This window comes from Triturus cristatus, chromosome 1_2 (assembly GCF_964204655.1).
Source record: "Triturus cristatus chromosome 1_2, aTriCri1.1, whole genome shotgun sequence".
NCBI lineage: Eukaryota > Metazoa > Chordata > Amphibia > Caudata > Salamandridae > Triturus > Triturus cristatus.
Window position 1 is genome coordinate 937,398,349 of NC_140580.1, and position 18,918 is coordinate 937,417,266.

The window sequence follows — 18,918 nt, forward strand, 5'->3', positions numbered from 1 at the left end:
ACTAGCCACCATGGACATTACTTCTTTATACACCAACATCCCCCAAGCAGCTGCCCTTTCTTGCATTGAGTCAGTACTCAATAAAAGACCTGCACCATCTAAGGTCCCAACTGAATTCATTATTGAACTTCTTGATGTGGCAATGACTAAGAACTATTTCAACTTCCAGGGTCAATACTATGTGCAAACCAAAGGTGTGGCGATGGGAGCAAGCTTTGCTCCAAATTTAGCAATCATCTACATGAGTGAATACGAACAACAATTCATCATGAATGAACACAACCTCTACAGGAATCATATAGTCTTTTGGCGTCGTTATATAGACGATGTTCTAATGATTTGGGAGGGTGAGGAAGAACAACTTACATCCTTTCATCTTTGGCTTAACACATGTTCTAGGGACATTCAATTTACACTTGAGCTCAGTAGAGATCAAATTAATTTCCTTGACATTCTAATAAAAGCAGAGTCCGGCGAATTACACACGAGCCTATATAGGAAGAGTAGTGAGCGGAACACACTTCTGAAATACACCAGCCACCATCCACGCAACCTCAGGGACAATTTGCCTTTTGGCCAATTCCTGAGGGTGCGTAGGAATTGTTCCAAGAAAGAGGATTTCTTTGCAGAGTCAGCAGGCCTTCTTACCAGACTAATTGAACGTGGCTACCCAATTAGACTCCTTAAGAAAGCACGCAAACGTGCTTGGCACAATCATAGGGAGTTTTTATTGGTCCCGAAACCTAAAGCCAATACAAGTGAAGATAGGATCGTTTGTGTGACTACCTTCAATACAAAAAGCAGTGCCATCAAAAAAACAATTAACCAACATTGGCATTTAGTGGCGGATGAGTTAGGCAATATGCCGCCTCCATTACACGCTTTCAGAAAGGGCAAAAACGTAAGGGACTATGTGGTCAAATCATTACTTCCGACACAACTTCCACAGGGCCAAACTACTCTGTGGGGAATTCCACCGATCAAAGGGCACCGCAAATGTGGCCATTGTAAAGCCTGTGCCATGACTGAGGAAATTACTGAATTCACACACAACGGCCAAAACTATACATTGCAGGAACATAGTAACTGTAACACCACCGGGGTAATTTATGTGATCATGTGCCCGTGTGGTTTTATGTATGTAGGACAGACCATCCAGAAAGTAAAATGCCGCATCCTACAACATTGCAGTCGCATTCGCTGTAAGGTACAAGGCGCACCTTTAGTAGAACACTTCAGGATGTTTGAACATACAGCAGAAAGTCTGAAATGGTGGGTCATTGAGAAGGTGAAACCCAATCCAAGAGGAGGAGATTTTGGTAACATTCTCAGTAAACGTGAATGTAGATGGATACATTCACTTGATACGATCACACGAGGCTTGAATGAATTTGAGGAGATAGGTAGACAGGTCTCAATACTGGGTAATGTATGAATTGAAACCCCTTTTGAACCTTAGGGATCCTCCTAATCTACACTATATGGACCATATTAGCATCCATCCCTGGTCCTAATATGCAGATACACTGTACATAATACCCCTTAATTGTGTTTTGTATATATTGTTTTTAAGAAGAGTTTACATTTCCTCCAACGTGACCTAATGGATCTTTGTATAATTGAATCACTGTTATCGTTTCTTTTGAAGCAAACATGTGTAACATTATATGCTGTTTTTTCATTTAATGTGTCACATGGTTAACATCTTTTTAAATTGTCTCTCTGACTAGCGTATATTCTATGCAAATACTTTGGCATTACCACTCCTGGGTTGTAGAATGCCAGCGGTGTTCGTAATTAGGGATCATAGCCCCTATAAATTTTCATACACCCCGCATGTCTTGTATAATGATGCATTTATAGGAACCACCTTCACGCGGTTAATTAATGTATCCCCTTCGGGCAATTAGAACCTATTCCTCCCCTTCGCACGTAAAGCCAAACAATGTCCCGGTTGGGACAGTCTTTCATCTCTGTCTGTTCCATACCGGCGGCGTCATCTCCGTGCGAATGACGTAGCGCACGGTTTAAACCTCGGAGTGGCGGCCGCTATCTCCCTTCTAGCCACACCTCTTGGAAATCGTTCGCGCCCGTACACAAGGTAATTACACCCACTGGGATGTGTTGGAGGCTTCTGCCCCACCATCGCTCCTGATTTAATTAACTCCCCCCTTTTTAACTCTTCTGCTCCTTGCAGGGATGAACTTGGCCTTTAATGCCCACGACACGGTCGACTACATTGAGAGACTGTTTACCTTTCTACATCAGCAAGGTAACCATATATTCACCTCCTTCCACTTTAGAGGGCATTGTTTTTGAACTCCCGCACTCTTGGGGGACTGTTTAATTAATCTATCGCTTTTAATCGTAGGCCTCTACACTGATGCACATTTATCTAGCGATTGCCGGGCCTAAAATGCGACGGACCCCTATTCATTAGGACCCGTATCTCATTGACCTTGACGGGTAAGCCTCAACCCGTTTGCCCTCTCTACCCTTTTAAATTAAATTAAATTGTTTATAATCCCCAGTGCAATACCTGACTCATCCCCTTTTAATTCGCCCCTTAAGCTCATGACCTAGATCAATATAGGAGTTGGTTGCCCCATTTCCGTCCTGAGGAAGATCCGCAAGGCCGAGGCTCTAAATTACCCTCGTGGCCACAAGACGGATCGAAACGTCGACGCCCCTATAACTTGATCTGGACCACACACGCTTCTTTAAACGTGCAACACAAGAATGTATTTCTGTGTTAATTCAAATTGAAAATTGTGGATTATTTACCATACATGTGGCCAGTTCCGATAGGACGGTGAATTACAACCGGTCCTTCTGTTCAGAAAATATCAATCTCTATCTCTCTTATGCCACTACTTTGAAGTCTTTTCACAATTCTTCTTCACTTGAGCACCTTTCTTTACGCACGTTCCTTCTGGAGCAACCTTCTATAATTAATGACTAATGATTAAATTGCTTTGTTCTCTGAAAACGAATATATTAGAACTGTATACCATTGGCATGAAGAATTAAATGCATGGTTGAGTAAACATTGGTTATTGCACTTTTATTGTTTACATATGTCGTCTGAATAATGTATCTAATACTCTGAGTGGGTGCGGCTGCACTTGAGAACGCTCATGAAAATTGTTAATTGCTGGAAACCAAAAGAGAATTGACTTATGCTCTTTCAAAGTAGGTCTAGGACCACTGTTTTTTGTATTGCACTATACCCAGGTCCAGTACCGTATTAGGGTAACCCCATTTTTGTAATGGCAAGAGTAAGACTAGCACATGGTACACTGCTGCTGCAAGAATAAGACTCGCACATGGTGCACTACTGCTGTAAGAGTAAGACTAGCACATGGTGCACCACTGCGGCAAGAGTAAGACTGGGACATGGTGCACTGCTGCTGCAAGTGTAAGACTAGCACATGGTACACTGCTGCTGCAAGAGTAAGATGTTTAAATGGTGCACTACTGCTGCAAGAGTAAGACTAGCACATGGTGCACTACTGCTGCAAGAATAAGACTAGCACATGGTGCACTACTGCTGTAAGAGTAAGACTAGCACATGCTGCACTGCTGCTGCAATAGTAAGATTGGTAAATGATGCACTTCTGCTGCAAGTGTAAGACTGGCACATGGTTCACCACTGCTTCAAGAGTAAGATTAGTACTTGGCACACTACTGCTGCAAGAGTAAGACTAGCACATGGTGCACTGCTGCTCTAAGAGTAAGACTGGTAGATGGTGCACCAAGAGTGGTTCTGGCATGGATTGCACTTCTGCAAGACTGGCAGAGTGCACTGCTGCTGCAAGACACTCCGAAGGCACAGGTGCACAGCTGTTGTAAGAGTGGCATATGGTGCCCTACTGTTGTAAGGGTAAGCCTAGCAGATAGTGCACTGCTGCTGTAAAAGTAGGACTGGCACGTGATACATTGCTGCGGCATGAGGCGGAGTAGGCACAAGAATACTGCTGATTTAAGAACAGGATTGTACTAGTACAGAGTGCAGGGCTACCACAAGAGAAGGGTTGGCAGTCTGCACTCCTGCTGTAAAAGCAGAACTGTGCTAGCAGTGTGTAGAGTGCTGCAGGTGCCTGGGAGCACTGCTGCTGTCAGAACAGTAGTATGTATGCTTGTGGTATTTGTATAGGGCAAACCGAGCCGGAAAGGCAGCAGAGTGCTATACAGACTCAAAGGTAAGTCAATAATCAAGTGATAGGAGAGGTAAGGTATTAGACTGTTAACTGCTTTGTGACGCAGTGTTCTGTAAAGAGGTGTGTCTTCAACTCTTTACTAAACTGGAGCAGCTTTGGGGCTCTTATTTGGCAGGTCTGTGGTATGTGTCATAGGTGTATGGCGCTTCAGAGAAAGTGCACAAAATTTCCAAGTCTCTAATATGACGGTGCTGAAAGGTGTAGAGAAACCACACACTCTACAGATGTAAGCCAAAGCTTAACGTCACTTATTACTGAAGCCTCAGCACACGTAAATGATATATTTCTCGTTGTCAATTTCATACATGTGAATATGAATACATAAAAGGCAAATCATACGACAGAATACAGTCTTCTTCTTGTCTTCTTTATTAAGACGGGTTCAGGTGAGGTATCAGGGTTACAGCCATTCACAGCCAACACGTGTTTCGTCGCAATGGGAGTGTACTCCCACGACTTCCTCAAGGCTGTGCAAACAAATAGATAAATGCCAACTCATACCGTGAAGGTCAATACAGTAATTGAAATCCACAGTAATCAACATTACGTTTTGAATTGCAAGCACTAACAAAGTGAATAATTGCGTGCTGGAAGATTGATTTCAAAAAAGAAAATTAGGAACCCAAAGGGGAATGATGACAAAAGTCTTGAAAGCAAACCAAACGAATGAGAGAGAAAAGGCCCGATTGTGATACGACGTGATTGTTTAGTGAAACTTCTAATTTGGTGAAATAATGATAACATTATTGCCGTCGTGGGAAGTAAGCGTCATGCCATTGCTAACCAAACGTGACTGAATAAATTACACCAAAGTGCTGAGGTGGAATATTTACCTCTCTTTGTATTCTTGGAAAATTCTGTTTAAATAAGGAAAACAAATAAGAATAGACTAGTATCAGAAAGACCTCGAACCGTACGTTTGGCAACCAAGTCTTAAGGTAAAATTTGACTAGGACCTACTTTAAATGTGGTTGTAATTCCGGCCCACATGGGGGTCTATGTTCAATGATGGGAAAGAGGGATTCCACAAATCTGCCAGAGAGGTGTTCGTGTTCGACACTTCTCTATGAAGAGAAGAGATATACGTGTCAAGATCAAGAAAAACTGTAGTATAAACCGTATTGCTCAAGACTACACTCAAGTCCGTAGCTGAAAACGGGGTCTTCGCCCTTTACCCCCGTACCCAATAAACAAAGCTAGTTGCTCCAATAGTTCCACCACAGGCAAAACTACAAAAATGTGTAAAATCTTCGTAGGTTATGTTTAAAACGCTTAATCTCAAATATCTATGTTCAATATATCTGGTGAGATTCTTGTCACCATTTTAGATTGACCCGGTATCTCATTAAAGCCGTGAAACGATCCAAAATACAGGCTCCTCACTCCACAACCAAACTTGTACTCGTATCACTTTAGAAGAGTGACTACAACAGAAGACCGCACAGCTTAAGTACTATTCTCTCATTCCATCCTCCTGATGTAAACGTAGCTTCACCCTTACCTGGCGTGCTCCTACAATTCCAGCGCCCTCGTCCAGCTTTGGGGCTCTCTTTATGAATATGGGGTTGTTTTTCCACATCCTCATTGGACAGATGGAAAATGCATGTTACCTTATTTTTTTTTGTTTTTTTACACTTCTTATTGGCTGAGTACGAGTGCGCCAGTTATTTACGTATGGGTTGGAATTACAAGGTAAATGGTATTTAATGTATCTGATAGCTAGCAGATGCGTTAAATACCCCCAGCATCATTACATTTTGGCAGGTCAAACCTGCCAAAATTAACAGGGAATATATGTACATTATTTACCGTACCATGCAGATTTTAGTGCATTAAACACCACAATCTGCATGTTATTCCCCACAAACCCGTAATAGGTATTATTAATTGCACCGATAAATAACATACCCAGTGAAATTGTTATTTATCAGGTGGAATAAATAGCACCTACACTCATATTCAGGCCCTATGTCTTCGTTCTGATGGTGGCCTGGCTGCGGGTATGCCGAGAACTACCAGAGATGGTCTGCTTGTTTGCAAGATAAACAGAGGTAGTGTTCATGGTGGCTTTGTAAATGAAGCAGTTGGTTTTGTGGGCGAGCAAGGAGAACCATTGCAGTATCATCAGATGTGACTGTTGTTACATATTTCTTCTGACCCTGGATGAGACATGCTGTGGCATGTAGGATGCCCTTAATGGGTTCCAGTGTGGAGTCTGGCCAGCCATGGAGCTGGCATTACCCTATCCAGATGTGAGAGCACAAAGCCTTGCACAGCAGGGCTGATGTTGTTTTCTGGCAAGAAAAGTTCAATTTTCTGTAGAAGGGGCCGCTGGTACCACATTGTATTTGCTTTTTAGCCATTTGTTCCTTGAGGGTGAGGTTTGTGTCCAAGGTATATCCAGGTGACTTGTCATTCATCAAAGTTGGGGCTCGAAACTGTCAAGGTTTCGGTCATTGGGCTAGGTTTGGACTATTAGTTGCTTGTTCTTGGTAAATAACAGGAATTCTGTCTTGGTTAGGTTCAACTTCATGTAGGCGATGAGCATTGAGGTCTGAATGAGGTGAAGACAGTGCTTGAGGCATCTGATGTCTGGAGCAGGGTAATCTTTCAGGTAGATATGTGTTGTTGGTATACTGATGAATCTTGATGCGGTTATCTGTGAGTAGAGCCCCAAGGGGCTCCATGTAGAGGTTGAAGGTGACAAGAAACAGTATGTAATTATGGAATCCTGGTTGACTCGGCAAATGATGAAGATCTTTCGAAACCTGCAAGTGCCCATGTGAAGAAACTGGAGTTGATTGGAAAGGGTGTGAATAAGGGTCAGGTGGTTGACTATGTTGAAGGCAGCTACGAGGTCCAGCAATATCAGGAGGCAGGAGTCAACTTCATCTGTGTTCAAGATGCTGTCTATGATGTGCAAGGTAGCATTCTCTGTGCAGCAGTGTGATCTGAAGGCACATGGGTAGCCATGCAGGGGTGCTTAGCATGGATGTGAACTTGGAGTTGAGAATACGTTGCTTTTTCAATGATCTTGTGAATGAAGAGTAGGTGAGTGGTGGGCCAGTAGCAGGCGATGTCATCGGAGTCTTTTGTAGGTTTTGTTAGAAGTTGGAGGATCTGGCCTGTCTTGAGAGCTTCTGGAAAGATGCATTAAATGAGGGAGGCTTTGGCAATGGTGAAGAGTGAGGTAGCTTCCCCAGAAAGAGCTCTGATGAAGGACAAGGATAAGACATCATCTTCACAGAAAGTAGCTTTGAATGAGTTGAGTATGTCAGTAGAATATGTGAGGGACAAGGCTTTAAATTATAGGAATCTACAAGAAGCAAGAGTGAGAGTAAGAGAAGAAGCAGCTTGGAGTTGTCAACGTGCTATCTGATCTGCTTTATTTTTTCCCCTGAAAAAAGAGGTGGTGGCATTGCACTTGTCTGTGGAGTAAGGGAAAGGTGGGTAAGACGGGACTGATGTGTGCTTCAATGTCTTCAAAAGTGTTCTGCTTCTGTTGGTAGCTTCATTGATGGTGTTGGAGTTGTCATTTTCTTTGGCTGATGTGATGAGCTGACTGTGTGTTGTGCGGTTGAGACTTCAGTACAATGAGGACATCAGGAGTTCTGTTTTTCTTCCATTTTCCTTCCTGTCTGTGGATGAGGTATTTATTGGGCAGGCATAATGTGTACGACCAGGACTGGAACAATGCACAACTGCCGCAAAGGCAGGAGCTGCAACATATGCACTTATGTAAGCGTCAGTGAAATTAGGTTAGAACAGGGAATGATAAAAGAATGGACAGGACTATGCTTTTACTGTCTACTGTGCTGCAAGTGGTGTCTGGGAGCACTGCAGCTATGAGAGTGGGAGTGGATGTACTGCGCGCTGCCAATGCACAGAGTGAAGTGGCACATGAGGGCTCCTTGAGCAGCAAGATACACACTGATACCAGTTTAAGTGAAGTTAAAGCTAGTGCAGAGAACTGTAAATAATGAGCGCGTGAATGTGGCTAAAGTGGTTAGATCACAGTATGATTTGCCATGACTTGCCATGACCGGAAGTGATTAGCTAACACAAACTCACGTCGGTTGAGGGCGCTGGCTGAAGAGGTTAAAATCACCCTTTTTAGGTCTCGGGACCATCCGGTCGGCAGACCGGAAGTCCGGAGATTTAATGTCTTTGAGAAGAGGGGCTTGCACCCGCCCCTCTTCTCTCCTGTTCTCCATTGGCTGGCCTCTTAAATGCTGGCCAGCCATTGGAGAAGAGGTCCCGTCACTCCAATCATGCCCCGTCCTTTTCGGATCGGGGGGCGTGTTTTTTGCAACTTTTCTCATTCTCTCCTCCAGCCAATGGCTGGAGGAGAGAAAAGACAAACACGCCCCCGAATCCGAAAATGCCCCTGCCTTTCTCCGAGGCATTTCTTCTTGGCCTCGGAGAAAGGCGGTGGTGTGCCTTTTGCTCTGCCTTGTTGGGAGTACTGTTGCTTTAACAGCAAGCCGGCAGAGAACGGCGCCTTTAAAACACAGCGGCTGCCTCTACTGGGAACAGCTGTGTCTGCGAGCTCTCAGTCCGCTGCTCTGAAAACCCAGGGAAGGTCCTTCGTTTTCGAGGCCAGCTTCAAGCTCTTGCCCAACATGGTAAAAGTTCAAGGGGAAGTTTGTTCGGTAAACCGGGGCTGGGCGATTACAATTTTATTGAAGGAGTAAATACGTTATATCCGTGCGCTCTGTGCCAATCTGTAGCGAGAAAGGCGGTGGTGTGCCTTTTGCTCTGCCTTGTTGGGAGTACTGTTGCTTTAACAGCAAGCCGGCAGAGAACGGCGCCTTTAAAACACAGCGGCTGCCTCTACTGGGAACAGCTGTGTCTGCGAGCTCTCAGTCCGCTGCTCTCCCCAGGGAGGGTCCTACCTATCTCACAACTTTTCACTGACTCTTAAAACCTCCAAAACTGTCCCCTTCCTCACTCCTGCCCACAGACAAGTGTACAGCATGGGTTGGAGCTTCGAGGCGCTCTGAGCACTGCCAATGGCTTCATGAAGGAATGAGCAACCAGAGTCATCGCCTGTCCTTTTCAAATCTTGCATGGTCGCACCTTTAAAACTACGAAGCACCATACAAAACACTTTACAAAACAATAAAATACATTGACTCCAAAGACGTTTAGTTGTATTGAGAACCAGTTTAGAAATAAATAAGTGCCCCGGGTTTTGTCTGAAAGACTGTGCCTTGTGCATAGTCCTGATTCCACCCCATGTCTCTTTCTTCCGGCACCTCACACTTCCGGCCTCTAGCTCATCCTTGCAGGGGCTCTCGTCTCAATCATAATGCTCTTCCTTTGTCTTCGCGTTCCCGTGGTTCTCTTCCACCTCCCATTGCTGTGTTTCTTTCTCTTGCTTCGAGGCAAAGTCTGACGATGCAAAAAAAGTCTCGGTTCCAAAAAAACATTCCCGGTGCCCACCACCTGCAACCGCCGGCAGAAATTAAGCACCAGAAAGCTGGCTCTTTATAACACTACAATACCGCAAAACTGCGTAGCAGGTACAGTTAAAAGTTGGAGCGGCTGTTTCAAAGCTTTGGGTGCGGCTGACTCCGTTCCAACCCTTGTGTTATTTATGTTATAGTGCTTGGTGCGGGCAGCATGGAAAGCCCTGGCGAGGGGCCGGAGCTCTGACGAACGTGTTCCCAAAACATACACGCACTCAGGGGTACCTCGCCCCCAGCCTATTCGATAGGTTTCCTATCGAATAAACAATGCATCTTAAGGAAAATAAAAATGTGTCTTTTTGTATTTATCCCACGTACAAAAGCGCGTTCCAAGGGTAGGCAAATTAACAGACCGTCTCAAAAAATGATGAATACTACCAGCAGCGCGCAGCAAACACGTTACAAAACGAACTTCTGAAATTTACAAAACCGCAGTTATGGACTCTAATGTTTTACAGGCGTCCGGGTGTCCCTGAATCAGCTTTCACTTTACGCACGCCACCGTCGCAATATTTGGAAAGCTCATCATATTCGGCACCAATGCGGGTTTTATATGTGTTACGATTTATCTGTGGTGCCTTTTTCTAGTGTTTGTTAAACAGTTTATTTCACGAAGGTGCGAAAACGGCGCGGTGGGCGTTTTTTGGGGTAAACAAACACTGACATTTTTAAAAGTCAATCATGCATGGCCAATTAGCAAAAAAAAGGGGGGGGGGGCAGGCCTGTGTGAAGAACAAGTCTGTGTCAGCGGTGGAGACTCAAGGTCCGGTTCGGGCGTTCGGGAACGTATCAAGCTTACATATAACAAGGTTAGTAGTCTCCGGCTCGTTATATATCCTCAACCTGCTTGCCAATGTGGGGTGGGACAAAACCGAAAGGACTCCTGTCGTTTATTAGAAAGAAAGAACAAGCATTTACAATGCAACGGTCTCGGCATTGTTAAAGTTAGAGCTATTGGCATTGCTCATGACATTATTTTTGTTTATGTTTTTAAAACATGTAAAGAAACGGCATTGTTATTTACAATGTCAATAGCTTAATCTGTGTGTGGGTGCAAATGCAATAGGTCTCGCATTTGAGAGTGATTAAGCTATTGACATTGTAAATAACAATGCCGTTTCTTTAAATGTTTTAAAAACATAAACAAAAAAAATGTCATGAGCAATGCCAATAGCTCTAACTTTACTAATGCCGAGACCATTGCATTGTAAATGCTTGTTTTATCAGCCAAGGCTGTATTATTTAGCCCAGGATGTTACAAAAGAATAATGTCATTTTTCACAAATAGCAACTCTTGGCTGTCCCAGGATACATTTCTTTCCTTAAAATGATGGCAATCCTACTTACAATATTTATGGAATCAAAGCCCCGGGTCGGCGCCCCCTTCCTGTGTGTTGTTGTCTCTCTAAACAGGACACTGACAGATTGACCTGCCTCTCTGAAGTGGGATCTGCTCTTTGAGGCATCAGGGGCATCCACATGGTGTGCAGATGACCTAGCAGCAGAGATTGCAGAGGGTGCACTGCTGTTGGAAGAACAACCAGGCCTATGGTGCAATGATGCTGGAAGACCATGGCAGTCATAAACAGGGGCAGCCTAATACCCACCTACAACCAGGGGCATCTGAATAATTAATGGATATAAGGGTTCCAGACTGGTCTGTATAGAAGAATAACAAATACTGAGAAAGCAACGAATGATTAAAGAAGCAGGAAACAAAACCTGGTCAGCATACAAAACTTGTGTTCAATTCACACAAAGGTACAGCTTCCATAAATAAGTGCTCAGTGCTTTGTGCTCAAGTGACCACACTGTGAAAGGCCAAAGCTTGTGTACAGTGTGTATGATACAAGGTGACAATACAGCAATGTACATTCAAATGTATATACGTTTTCACAAAGAGTGGGGCCCTAACAATAAGACACCACTGCAACCCGTTGATATTGTTCTGATAGCCTAAAGTGCTGATGGCGTTTTGACTTGTGAGGACTGACAGGAGAGAAGCGAAGCAAGAGTGGAAATCTGTAAAAGGGTGGCAGGATGGAGGGGAAGAAAGATGGAGGACCAGAAATTCAAAATCTACCTGCACGAGTGCCGAACAACTGATCTCACTCAAAAATAGAGTTATTCACAAACAGAAAGGCCCCGGGGAAGCAACCCAAAAAATTAGAAGAATGGACCAAATTTGAATAAATCTATAACCACTGAACAGGAGAGAACGCGAACAGTGCAGCCCGCGTGTCAGTGCCGGTGGATAGTGGGCTGACCGCATCCAAGAGACTGAGTCAAAGTACTTACTGTACTCAGAAAATAGACGAATACCAAAAAAACGGGTATGAATTGTTCAAGATCATGGCAAGCGCAAGGCACAATGCTGCTGTAGCACCAGAGGCAAAAAGGACAGATGATGGATGGAATGCTGAACAAATCGAACATTTATCCCCAGTCACATATCTGGGTTAAATCAGTGCTTTAATTGGAAAATTAGAAGTGCCGGTACTCACTAATTAGACAGGGAGGGCAGTTAGGGGAGTGTCTGGGGGTGTGGCTGTGAGCCAGGAATTTAACAATAGCCACATAAGTAAGCTTTAATTCAATTGTTCTGATTTTCATGTAAAGCGCTTAAATACCCATGGGCCAAATTCGCGCAATATCAAACTGCCTCCTTACATAGAAGACATGGTAAGCATCCGCTTCTATGTCATAGCTGCAGGGCCTAATTGTTGGCAGTTTGATATTGGGCGAATTTGCGTTTGGCATTTAAGCGCTTTACATGACAATCCGAATATTTGCATTAAAGCTTACATTTTTTAAGTACCACTGGTTAAGGGAGTTGTCCAGAATCACAGGATGATGAGCCGACGTCGGGATTCGAACCTGGTTCTACAAGTCCACTGTCGGCAGCTCAGACCACATCATCATTCTCGTTGCGATGCCAATTAGAACCTAACACTCCAGGAGCAACCCAGCGCAGGTACACTGGCTGTTGGCTGCCAGAGCTGCACATAAACACGCTCCATCTGAAAAGTTCATTTTCTGTAGTTTTTGCATTGCACCTACCCGTACTTCAGGGCATGAGCCCTGCTGCTTCTGGGAGTACCAGTACTCACCTTGCCCAAAAATAAGTTCCGGTACTCAGGGGGAGAAAACTGAGAAGTGCTGGTACTCAGTACCGGTGAGTACCAGCCCATTTAAAGCACTGGGTTTAATCCATCGTTTTTTTGCTCTCCACACCACCCCAGATTGAACCCGGTCATATGCAAATCAGTCTTGACCCTGCTCCCATGGGAACAATCCAGCCCGTACTGCCAGGCCAGGTCCTTCCTGGACCAGAAACAAGCATCCTGGGACAGGTTTTTGAGTATCACCCCATATAAGCCAGTCTAGCTTGAATCTAGTGGCACAGTGAGCAGGTGACCCACGTTTGAGCATACCCTTCCCACTTAGGACAACAAGAGCAAAAAGAACAGATGGATGGAAGGCTGAACACATCAAACATTCACAGATCTTTGTTTAATCCATTGGTTTTTTTTGCTCACCAAGCCACCCCGAAACCAGTCCCAGGATCCTTGTTTACGGTCCAGGGAGGAGGTGGCCTGGCAATTTGGGCTGAACTGGTCACATGGGGAGCAGGGTCAAGGCTTATTTGCATATGGCTGGGTCCAAACTGGAATTACCTCGTTAGCAAAAAAACGAGGAATTTAACCCAGATCTGTGACTGGGTGAATTTTGAATGGAAACCTATAAACAAACGTTTACAATACGTAAAGTTCGCAGCTTACTAAAACATAACTCTTGAATGCACTACAAACATCTAAACAATATTTTTGCACATTTTGTGGCAGCCTATTTATACTTTTTTTTAATAATGACACATATTGGGAGTGCGTTCTGTCCCAGGTTTAGACCTCGTAGCACAAAAAATTCACTATTTTCACAGGGCACCGATCACGATTCTAATCAGTGATCGTTCGGTTCCACTCACAGACAGCTGACGTAATTATATTAACCAACCTAGCTTTCCTATCCCAAAAAATGAATGTTCTCAAAGATAAATTAAAGTTACATGTATTTTTCATTTAAATTACATGTATTTTTCATTTAAGGTGTGTGCTGGGGTACGATGGGTGATGGGGCGTGTTCACAAGACCGGAAGAGATACCTCGGAGAATCTCGCGTTAAGCGGTGGCCCTTAGTCTGAAATAAAAGCCAACGGTCGGCACCATACCCCCTTATTTGCATTCTGCTTACGGTGAGCCCTCAGCCACCTGGGGCATCTGCATGCCAGGCCTTCCACTACCGGTACCGAACCTGATCTGCGACCCGCCCGTGGGATCTGTTCCTCCTACAGAACCGCCTGCCGCTTTCCGAGGGCATCGTGGACCTACCGCCACCGCCTGCAGCGGAACTGGACGTTTAACACCAGCTGTACGTATTTTGGCCAAGAATGCCACCCAAGAAGCGGGCCAGGGCAGCGCGAGCACCGAGGGGAGCAGCAGGGGCCCCGAGGGCGGTGAAGGAGCAGGAGATGGATCCCGGGGAGCTGCATGCACCCTCCCATGCCGAGTCCACCCCAGCGGTGGCCCCTCAGGGAGCCGTCTTAAACCAGCCCGATTTAGGGACTTCTGACCAGATGAATTGGAGCTCTCTGCAACCCTTCTTGCAGGCCATTTACGAATGTTGCCAAGAAATGTGCAGTGTGCTCACCTCGGGCGCCGCCGCTGGCGTCGAGCCCGCTCCAAGGCCCCTCGCGGCTGCGTGCGTCCCTCCGCCTCGAGCTCTCTTCAGTGCCCCCTCCCAGCCACCACCAGCCGCAGACTGTCCCGGTAGCTGCCTGTCCCCGGAAGGTACTTCGGCAGCGGGCACGGGAGGGCAGGCCGCCTACTCGACTCTTCCCGCGTTTTCTGCGGCTCCTTCCGGCCGGTCGGACGGAGATCCAAGGTCTGGAGTGCAGGAGGGAGCAGCCGCACCCCCTTCAACGGGATGTGCTGGTGAGGAACACACATCGTACATGCATGCGGGCCGAGAGGCGATGTTGTGCCAGCCCTCGATGTTGGCACGCCATGTGGCGCAGGAGGTGAAGGAACAGATATGGAAGGGAGAGTTTGTGAGTATGTTTGGCTTGATCAAAAAGCGGTTGTTGTTCAGTGATGGAGAGGCGGCGGAGGAGAGATCCTTGATAAACTGGACAAAAGGGTTCGCAGTTTACTCCGCGGTGCTTTTGGAAAAGTTCGTCGAACTAGGCCCCCAGTTGATTTGCTACCAGCACACAATAATCCATGCATTCGAGAATTATGTCCCTGGGGCTTGGTTAGAGTATGACACCGAGTTTCGACTGTTGAAAGAAAGCGATCCCGACGTGCGCTGGGACCAGAAGGATGTTAACTGCTGGTTGCGTTGCTTTACTGGGGCCCGACGGCCGGAAAACGAGAGCCTTCCTGGCTGTGGGGTAAAACGGAAGAGAAATGGCGTATGCTGGGCCTACAACGACGACAGGTGTACCAGAGGAGAGGTTAACTGCAAATTTAGACACGCGTGCTCCTACTGCGGATTGCCTTCTCACCCCCGGAATCGGTGCGTGCTATCGGTAGGCCGGTGAGCAGGATTCGCCTTAGGCACTTTACGAGCCACTCTTCATCTGACTGTATGTTGGCTCATTAGTAATGGCGGCCCGTGGGTGCACTTCGGCTAAGAAACGATACTCTGGTTTATTAAATTCAGTGCTACGGACTCGCGAGGGCAGCATACCATCATTTGCGCTTGCGGCCTCTATACAAGACTGGTTCATGCCCCCCAAAATGTAATATACACGTCATTGGTTCATTTTCTTACTAGTGTATTATAATAAATGTGTTCATCCCAGTGGTCGAAGTGGGGAAAAAAAAGTAGGGGAACTGTGGGCGGAGACTCAGGGGGCGGGAATAACCCAAGGATTGGATTAGTGGGCGGAGTCAGAGGTGTGGCTAGAAATAGCAAAACATACCAATTTTTGAACGTTTGGCATTTCACTGACCAGTTACAGCTTATAACGTTATTTAATTCAAAGAATCAATAAACATGTTTATTTGAGGTTTAATATATAAGTTGTTTATATTTATTCATTTACAATGTGGGACATGTTTCCAATCACAGAATATTCCAAATACGCTTATAAGTGGAATCATAAGCCATTTGTCTCCGAGCCATGCAGTTTCTTTCATCTGCACTTCTCCTCCCTTTTTCTAATCATTTCTGAACATAAAATTCAGGTTTAAATTCTATGACAGGTGGCCCCACGATATTTATGAACATTGTAGAAGACAGACGATTGATTGATATTCTGTTCCGCAGTGGTGTGAGCACATCATTCATTACACTAAAGCCCCTTTCACATTCAGCAGTTGAGGTACAAAAGGTGTTTATAATGTGCATTAATGGTTTCAGGCTTTCAGAGATGCAATTTTTATTTTGTTTGTACTCTCTGAAACCAAGGATGTACTGCCTGGTATCAAATACATGCAACCTGCTACAAAGGTTTTGTAATTCTCCCTCACCGTATAAGATGTCTACTGGATCTGGCCAATAAACTGGTTGTAGGAGTTTCATTCTATGTACTAACTCTTTGTATTCTATTTCATCATTGTTTGTGGTTGTGCATCTAGAAACATTTGATGCATTAGACATTTTCATCCTTTTTCGCAGGTTATTTGATAAGCTCCTAAAGAACTGTGCCCTATTGATGCTAACACAGCCTTTGTCCTGTTGCAGTCCTACACCAGCAAACTGCATCCGTTCAGCAGCATCTAATGCAGTTGTAGCAAACAAAGGGCCCAGGTGCATCAGCCATTAATTCAAACACTAAAATCTGCATCTGTATTGAACGATCGGCCTCATATATGGTCATATCATGCCGCTGCAGCCTTCTGGATAGGTCACCCAATTCTGTGAGAGCATCATATAAAATGCCCATATTTTCAACAAACACCAGGGAGGTTAATAAACGGTTTAAACCAGCATATTTCCTCTGCTCAATGTCACTCCTCGTTGAGTCTTCGGAAGATTCCTTAAAATGTTTAATAAGTCCCTTGTAGTTATTCCAAACAGCTCTCACAGATCTTTCACTTGAGGACACCCAACGTACATCTAGCACCTTTCCAATTGCCAGAAGTCTTACTTCTACCTCCAGAGCACATTCCCCAAGCTCTCTCTGATTTTTCGGAGAGGCATGGTAGGTGGTATATAGTTTATCAAAAATAAATTTTAGCTGATTAATGCCTGCGACTTCTTTACAAACATCACCCACAACAAGCTCCAGCTTGTGGTTAGCACAGTGCCATACACTCAACTGGATATTTCAGTTTCAGAAGAGTTGCCACACCGGATTTCCTACCTATCATATTGGAAGCACCATCTGTTACAAGCTGAACCAAATGACTTTTTAAATACTCATCAGTAAAACCGTGTCTCTCTAAGCATGCAAGTAAGGTATCTAAGATTAGATTTGCTGCTGTGCTTGGCAACTCAACAAGGTCCAAGAAAAAGGTCAGTGGCTCATTATGTTTATCAATACATGCTCTTACACAGATAATTAGTGTGGTCAATTTACTATTTGTGAGCTTAGGGACATATTTATGGGAATGGTGGCGCAGGGCAGCACAGCAAGTTACTTTGCTGCGCTGCCCTGCGTCACAGGGAAAGGGCGGGAATGTGCCGTATTTATCCAATATGGTGCATTCCGGTCTTTTCCCCCTGCACTGGCGCCATTTCGACAGCCTAGCTTCAACGCAGGCACACTTGCCCCATGGTGCAAGGGTGCCTCCTTTGCATGCAGGATTGTTTTTGTGCAGGAAGGGGCACCTTCCTGTACAAAAACAATCTTGAGAGGCTTTTTCATCTTTCTATGTGGGCTGCAGAATAAAGCACAGTTTGAAAGAGGAAAAAGCAAGGAGAAATAAAGATATTTCTCCTAGTTATGCCTCCTCTGGGTCAGCGCAAGATTTTGCCGCATTCCCAGGATTACAAGTCCTTGTAAATCTATGAATGCGTCAAAAACCGTGGGGGTTGTGTGGGAGACTTTTTATTATTGCAGGAAAACTACTGTGTGACAAAGCCACTGCTGCTCTAGGGTGTGCTGCTTTGTAGACCTTCCCGCAAGACTGGTGGTGAACCTGGGTATGAATTGTGGTGGACAGGGTTTCAAGTTTACCCAACTGGCCACCGGTAGGGTTCACCTGCTGGTGCTAAGAGACCAGGGCTTCTAAGGTCTAGTGGGGCCTTCTAAAGTCTATCATGGGTGCTCCCTCAGGAGTGGTCTGATGGACAAGGCATGAAGGCTGAACCAGGTTCCCCAGTTCCAAATTTGGTAGCTCTGGCCATAATGCCACATCCGAACACCCTTCTGCCCCACTGAGTGAAACTCGCACTGTCTTCACCTACAACCCAATTCTGCCCCATTATAAGCACCTGGATGTGACTCATTTCAAATTATGCAGTGCCTGAAAAAAAGTAACAACATTCTGGGAAAAGCAAATACTGATAGGGAATGCAGGATTATGTAAAGCATGCAAAATATAAGCAGGAACGACATGTTACCTTAACGCTTTTACTCTCGTTCAGAAATCAATGAGTATTTTTTGTCTCAAACATTGAGGACATGAATATAGGGCTCCTCCTGTACACATGTGTTAAGCAGGGCTCAGAGACAAAGGAACTCTTCAAGAGAATCTGATCTGACTCACGGAAACCCACAAGGGCTCCTTCTTATCCACAAATTGTGCACTCTTGATTGTCAGCGCCAGGATGCCTGTTAGGTGAGAGTGCGCTTTACAAGTGAGATAAATAAATAAATAATTCTTATTCATGTCAGCCAGCTAGCTGCTCAAACATAGTATAGCACATATGTATTCAAGTGTCCTGCAAAGAAGAATGAGTGCGAGTAAGTAAATGTGGGTGTGAATGATTGAGTGCCTGAATGTAACTGAGCATGAGTGAAAGTCTTACAAGTCCCAGTAAATCGCACTCTTTTCAAAATCTCTTTCTAAATATTATCACTCTCAAAAACTGTTTTTTCTACATTAGAATAATGAAAGACTGGGGAAGTTCTAACTATATCACAAAACAAAAAAACGCGAAGTTCTAACTATACCATTCAGGTTTGCAAACAGCTCTTTGATGACAGTTCATTGGTCACTGTCCTATGTTAGGATTGTAACTTCTGAACTGCAAGTAACACAGGGATCTCTGTCACA

The 18,918-nt window shown here is 44.9% G+C and overlaps 1 long non-coding RNA gene across 1 annotated transcript in view; it reads right to left on the bottom strand.

The window, feature by feature from the left end:
* LOC146868378 (uncharacterized) overlaps positions 1-16,314 on the bottom strand; it is a 150,102-nt gene extending 133,788 nt beyond the window's left edge. The window contains exon 1 of the long non-coding RNA XR_014966207.1: positions 14,399-16,314. This is a non-coding gene — a long non-coding RNA (uncharacterized LOC146868378). The remainder of the gene's footprint in view (positions 1-14,398) is intronic.
* Between the last annotated feature and the right edge of the window lie 2,604 nt (positions 16,315-18,918).